The sequence below is a fragment of the Meriones unguiculatus genome, chromosome 5 (genome assembly GCF_030254825.1).
Source record: "Meriones unguiculatus strain TT.TT164.6M chromosome 5, Bangor_MerUng_6.1, whole genome shotgun sequence".
Classification (NCBI taxonomy): Eukaryota; Metazoa; Chordata; class Mammalia; order Rodentia; family Muridae; genus Meriones; species Meriones unguiculatus.
In genome coordinates, this window is record NC_083353.1 from 48374929 (window position 1) to 48382146 (window position 7218).

The 7218-nt window shown below is 43.0% G+C and overlaps 1 pseudogene; it reads right to left on the reverse strand.

Moving 5' to 3' along the window:
- Positions 1-5942: 5942 nt before the first annotated feature.
- Positions 5943-6846, reverse strand: LOC132654038 (sperm motility kinase-like; annotated as a pseudogene).
- Positions 6847-7218: the final 372 nt, after the last annotated feature.

Consider the following 7218-nt stretch of genomic DNA (forward strand, 5'->3'; position numbering starts at 1 on the left):
AATACTTGTGAGTCTGGAATAGAAATTGTTTTATGGCTGGGGACAGCCAGACGAGGAAAGAGCTTTCTGTGTAAGCCTGGTAATCTGAGTTCCATCCCTGAAATCCACCTAGAGGCAGGAGGATAAGGCGGATTCCACAAGTTTGTCTTCCAGCCTCCATAAGTGCACCATAGCTCGTTTGTATGCCTTCCCTCCCACACACACTAACAATCAACACATGATTGATTTGAAAAAAGACAACAAAGAAAATGTCTGGCTGGATTTTGTTACTAAGAGTTCTGGGTAGGCTTGACGGAGCCATGCCTAGTGGTCAGCTGGTGATGGAGGCGATGGTGGAGGAGATGGAGGTGGTAGAAATGATACCAGAAGGGAATGAAGACATAGCAGTGAGACAGAAGAAGAGACCATGGCGGTGGTGGCAGTGCCACAGGTGATAGGAACAATTGTAGAAGTCGTGGTGAGGATGGGTGACTTGTCCTCAGTGTGGGTGGCAGAATAAGTGAGGAGGGGGTAGGCAACATATAAAAAAAAGAGATGAAGGGGCCTGTGGTGGTGAAGCAGTAGAGGTAGAGCAGGCAATAAAGGTGGTGGAGGTGGCAGAATTGAGGCACGAAATGGTCAAGGTGACGGAAAGTGGTAATGATGGAGATGTATACAGGATAGAGATGGCTGTATTTTTCCAGAGGGAGATGGAGGTATTTGGTCAAGTTTTGATACCAGTGGTAGGGACTGACCACATGGTAGTCAGGGACAGAGATGGTGGGGATGACAAAATGGTGGGTGGTAAAGTTGGCTAGGATGATGGAGAGGGTATATATGGTAGAATTGGTGGGTTTTATTGAGGTGATGGAGACAGTATGGGTGATGGGCTTGATGCAGATGGTGGAGGTAGTCAAGGTGATGGAGGCCATGAAGATGTGGGAGCTGAAAACAGAGGGGTCAATGGCAGTATCAGAAGTGGTGGGGATGATGGAATTGGTGGAGGGATGGAGATAGTGTAGGTGATAGATGGAGAAGGATGGAAGTAATCAAGTTTACGGCTACGGAGTTGGTGGTAGAGGGGGTAAGGAGACATTTATGTGTGAAATATGTGAAGCTCGGTGAGTGGGTAATTCCTTTCCATATTTGATGCAAAAAGGGAAAATTAACTTTTTCTTTAGATTAAGCAGTGAAATCCTTATAATACAGTCTCAGCAGAATCAGGGAGGAAAACCCATGCTCAGCTACTGCCAGTGTCATTTTGCTCTGGGGTTTGTGGAGTTCAGGGTAGGGGCAGAAAAACCCGGATGCTCTGCTAAGTCTGACCGAACACTGTTGGATGTGTGATTTGTGAACACAGCCCTAAGACTAGTTGGGAAAACCTCCCAGGATTAAACTGGTCCAGCCGAAGGCAGAGGGTGGTGGCTGTGGAGCAATAGGCTAAGACTATTGAACTCCTTTGGTTTTCCTGATGAGAGAAAATGGATCCCAAAGCCTTTGCAATGGCTTTGCAACCCTCCAGGGTGCTGGCCACCATGGTTGCTGTTGGAGCCTTAAGGATTGCATTCTTGCTAAGAATCCTACAATGACTGTGTCCCCATTTTACAGATGGAAAACTGTGGCTTTTTGATGGTCACCATTTTTTGTTTTTTGTTTTTCAAGACAGGCTTTCTCTGTGTAGCCCTGGCTGTTCTGTCGTTTACTCTGTATACCAGGCTGATCTCAAACTCAGACAGCCACCTTTCTCTGTCTCCCAAGTGAGAGATTAAAGACTTACACCACACACACACACACACACACACACACACACACACACAAAAAAAAAAAAAAAAAGGCCAGCTGATCAAAGACCATATAGTTCAGTTCAAAAATCGATTCAAAAATCAGAATTGTATGTAATCTTTATGGTATTAGTAGATTTCCCTGAATCTTAATATAATTGCTGGCTCTCAATATGTAGAATGAGTTGTTTGGCATATAGATACTGCTGACTTTATTCCTGATGGTTTAGAATTAACTTTATTATTTATGCAACTGCAAAAGGCTTAACAAAAGTAGAAACCCTCCGTTACATATCACGCGGATTCGGTCTCATACAGGCTTTCCAGCTCCATTGGTACAAGCAAATGAGGAAACTGATCAATTACAACACCTCAACATTTCATGAAAGACACAATGTTAAAAGTAAAAGTTAATTTTTTTTTCTATAACTTGGGCAACAAGCAAGGAAATAATAAAAAATGTCCCACATGTCCTCTGTATAACCACACTCGACTGCGTGCTGGAAGTAAGCCTGGGGATACGAAAAAAGTGAAATATGGCAGATGGATGTGTTTCATTCTGCAGAATTTGGAAAAGAAAGGTATGTACACCGTACCATAGGTGTATAACCAGGGTTTCAACGGGCAACTGCTTTAAGTGCTGAAAAGGCTTATTGTGTAATTACACAGTTATTGGAAATAGTGGAAATTTTGGGGATACCTTCACAAATTAAGACTGATAATGATCCTAAATATATATCTAGTAAGATGAAGCAATTCTTTCCCTATTATACTATAAATCTTTATACTATAAATGATTTATAAAACTTTATACTATGAATGATTTATAAAATCTTTATACTATAGTATAAAATGATCTTTTTATAACTTATATTATAAAAATTCATAAATCATTCATACTATAGTATAAAGATCATTTAAATGATCTCTATATAATTTATACTATAAAGATTTATAAATCATTTATACTATAGTATACTCTAAATGATAGTATAGTATAAATTATAGTACAGTATAAATGATTTGTAAATCATTTATACTATAGTATATTATAAAGGATAGTATAAGTATAAATTATATCATTTATACTATATATAGCATCATTTATACTATACTATCATTTATACTATATATAGTATCATTTGTACTACACTATCATTTAAATGATAGTATAATATAAAGGATAGTATAGTATAAATTATACCATTTATACTATATATAGTATCATTTATACTGTACTACCATTTATACTTTACTATCCTTTATAGTATACTAAAGTATAAATGATTTATAAATCACTTAAACTATACTATAATTTATACTATACTACCATTTATTGTATACTATAGTATAAATGATTTATAAAACTTTATAGTATAAATTATATAGAGATCATTTAAATGATCTTTATGCTGTAGTGTAAATGATTTATAAATCTTTATAATAATATAAGTTATATAAACATCAATTTATACTATAGTATAAAGATTTTATAAATCATTTGTAGTATAAAGTTTTATAAATCATTTATAGCATAACGATTTTATAAATCATTTATAGTATAAAGTTTTATAAAATCATTTATAGTATAAAGATTTATAGTATAATAGGCAAAGAATTGCTTCATCTTACTACATATATATGTAGGTTCATTATCAGTCTTAATTTGTGAAGGTATCCCCAAAATTTTCATTATTTTCATTATTTCCAATAACTGTGTAATTTACACAATCAGCCTTTTCAGCACTTAAAGCAGTTGCCCGTTGAAACCCTGGGTATACACCTATGGTATGGTGTACATACGTTTGTTTTCCAAATTGTGCAGAATGAAACACATCCATCTGCCATATTAAATGTCCATCCTATGGGCTTAGAGTTGCTCAAGAGTGTTTCGGTTGTGGAAGTACATTGGGGACATGCTGTTGAAGACAGAAGCTATCTTCAAGGACCTTTGTCCTACATTCAAGTTCCGGGAAGCGCCAGGATGGATGGACCATACATGGTCAATCACACAGACATCTGTGTGTCTCACGATGTGATACTTGTTGCCACAGTCTAGGGAAAAAGAACACAAGAGATGAAGTCTTACCACTGTGATACTAGGATGGAAAGATAAGGCTTCCCAGAATTCTCCCCAAAGGCTGTTGCAAGGCTGATTAACTGTGCAAGAATATGCAAAGGGCAGAGACTTGAAGAAATGGAAGCAGCCTTAAGATCTGTCCAGCTGGTACATACACGAGGGAGGGGCTTGAGGCTGCCATGACACACGGACACAGTGGGTTGCTCCTCCAAGAGTCTCTAGTTAGACTTGTCAGGACACCTATCACACCCTCACAGTGTGGCATGTAGTGGTGAGTGTGGGATCCAATGTGAATGGTCGCCTTGAAGGAACAAGAATAGATATGCAAGAGGTGAGTAACTAGGGCAGAATTGGCGTCAAGAGAGGGCACAGCTACCACTGCAGTCACTCCAAGACTGAGTTTTCCAGCCTTTGTTCTGAGTTGGGTCTGAGGACTCAAGCAATGTAACCTGTGATGGGTTTGGCATGTGTGTGGGTGTGGGGCACTTGCAAAAGGATGGCAGGAGGCTTCTTCTAAAGAATTCCCATCAGGCTGCTTGTAGGCCTCAATTCTCAACCTGGGAACCCATCTTGGGGCAGGTAGGACAGGCAGACTGGAAACTATAGCACTAGGGAGAGATTAGTTACAAAGGACAGAAGGAAAAGTGAATAAAATGAAGTGAAGTAATGCACTCACCTGGTGCTGAGGGTGGCTCCAAGGACCCTTTTCATTGGAGTCATGTTCTTACATGAGGCGGCCTTTGTCTTAGCAGGTGGCAGGCAGCAGCAGCACAGATGTCTGAGGCTGTTCATGATTGTCTTCTTCACCCGCTTCCAGCGTTGACGCCGGTTGCGGGGGGAAGCTGTGCCAGTGTCATGAGGCTGGCCAGGTGTGATGTCGTCCTCAGTCTCTTGCTGAGGGAGACCTGTGCCAGCATCCTGAGGTTGGCCAGGTGTGATGTCGTCCTTGGTCTCTTGCTGAGGGAGAGCTGTGCCAGCATCCTGAGGCTGGCCAGGTATGGTATTGTCCTCGGTCTCTTGCTGAGGGAGAGATGTGCCAGCGTCCTGAGGCTGGCCAGGTGTGATGTCATCCTTGGTCTCTTCCTGAGGGAGACCTGTGCCAGCATCCTGAGGCTGGCCAGGTGTGATGTCGTCCTCGGTCTCTTGCTGAGGGAGAGCTGTGCCAGCGTCCTGAGGCTGGCCAGGTGTGATGTCATCCTCGGTCTCTTCCTGAGGGCGTGCTGTGCCAGCGTCCTGAGGCTGGCCAGGTGTGATGTTGTCGTCCTTGGTCTCTTCCTGTGGGGAAGCTATGCCAGCGTCCTGAGGCTGGCCAGCTGTGATGTTGTTCTCCTGGGTCTCTCCCTCCTCGGTCTCTTCCTCCTCCCTCACTTCAGGCATGGTGTCCTCCTTGATGATGTTCACTCTCAGGGAAATGATTGCTTCCTGAGCATCGATGTCTTCCTGTGTTAGAGTCTTTTCCTCTGCGACTATAGTAGACTCTATCTCTATGACTGTCGTCATCTCTGATAAATCCTCAGAGGAGGAGCTTGAGCTGTCCTCTTCCTCCAGGAAACTCCAGGATTCAGATTGGTGACTGTAGGACATGTGGCTCTCTAAGTCACTTGTACCCTCATTCTGGGATGTTCTAGAAGAGTTTGTGTATAGACCCAGAGATATATCGTCACTATCAGTGTGGCTGTCACGTGATCCAACCCGTGAAAAATAAACATTCATTTCCAGGATGCTGCCCTTGATGGACTTAGCAATAGGACAGCCCAGGTGGAGAGGGTGTGTGTCTGGATGGCAGCATAGGGTGGCAGGCATGCTATGGCATCTGGCAAGTTTCCTGGAATAATGCTCCTCCTCTTTTTCCTGGCCCTTAGATGGCAAGGTAAAGGTATAGGGAACAGGTTCAGCTCTCCTTAGGGATCCAGGATAAGTGTAAGGCTCTGTCAGGCGAAGGACAGTGCCTGGCTGCCTGGTTTTCACAGGATTCACCTGGTTGTGGCCATAGTCTCCCGCAGGTGACTGGTGTTGCAATATAAGATAAGTTGCCATCACCTCGTCATATTTTTGGTCTCTCAGGGATTCAATGATTACTTCAGGCTTATAGCACATGACTCTCATGGTCCCAACAATGCTAGGGCTCAGGGTGCCTGGGAGGCTAGGGGTGGAAGTAGGTGGTGAACGTGCCTCACTGGCCCTGATCATGGGGCGCCTCATGATGTCCTTGATGGTGGGCCTTCTTCCGGGATTGATTATCAGTAATTCCAAGATGACATTGAAAATGTCGATAGAAACATGCTTAGGAATGGTGAAGTTGCCTGAGGTGACCTCGTTCCTCATGCCTGCCACAGATTTGGCTTGGAAAGGGAAGTGCCCAGCCACCATGAGAAAGAGGAGAATCCCTAAACACCACATGTCGATGGGGTAAGCATCGTATTCCCCGGGTGCAAAGAGTTCTGGGGCACAATAGGGCAGAGTGCCACAGAAACCCCGCAGCTTTTGCCCAGGAGTTACTTTCACAGCGAGGCTAAAATCAACCAGCTTGGCATTCCCCCTGCAGTCCATAAGGATGTTGGTGGCTTTTATATCTCTATGGACAACTTGATTGTTATGACAGTAATTCACTGCATGCACCACCTGAGTAAATATCCTTTCAGCCTCGCACTCCGGTAGAGACCCCCGTTCCAGGATCCTCCACAGCAGCTCTCCCTCTGAGGCATGCTCCATCACCAGGTAGGTGATCTCTTCCGTCTCGATCACGTGAAAAAGTTTGATAATATTGGGGTGGTTCATGGATTTCATAACGCTTATTTCACTGTTAAAAATCGAGTTGTACTTCTTCTTATTTTTAAGGAGTTTTACAGCCACACAGGTCACAGTGGGAACATGGAAGGCGAGTTTCACTTCAGAAAAATGTCCGTGTCCCAGAGTCCTCATCATTCTATAGTCGGTGTTGAAGGGGTCCTCCACAGAGGAGCAGGCCTCCATGTCCTGCTTCAGAGTCAGGCCCTCCTCCTTCATATGGCTAGAGCCAAAAAGTTCAATGAGAAAGTTGACAGACTTAAAATCAGGCCTAGGAGAGTATTTAGAGCTATGAATTCCTACATCCAAAAGACTAGGAAAGGAAGGAAGGAAGAGGTCAGACACATTTCAGACCACCTAACTGGGTACTTAAATGCTTAGATAGACAAGAATGAAGTATGTTCCAAAGCAGTGTAGAGCAAAATATGACAGATTGGTTTGACAGGAATCAACTGCAAACTGGCAGAACCAACCAAAGGATTCTAGAAACTAAGAGCCACTGATAAGAAAGGACGGTCATCCCCTGACCCTGAGCTCACCTGTACTGGAAGAGAGCAGGCACGAATAAAATTAGATGCGACAGAAGTATAT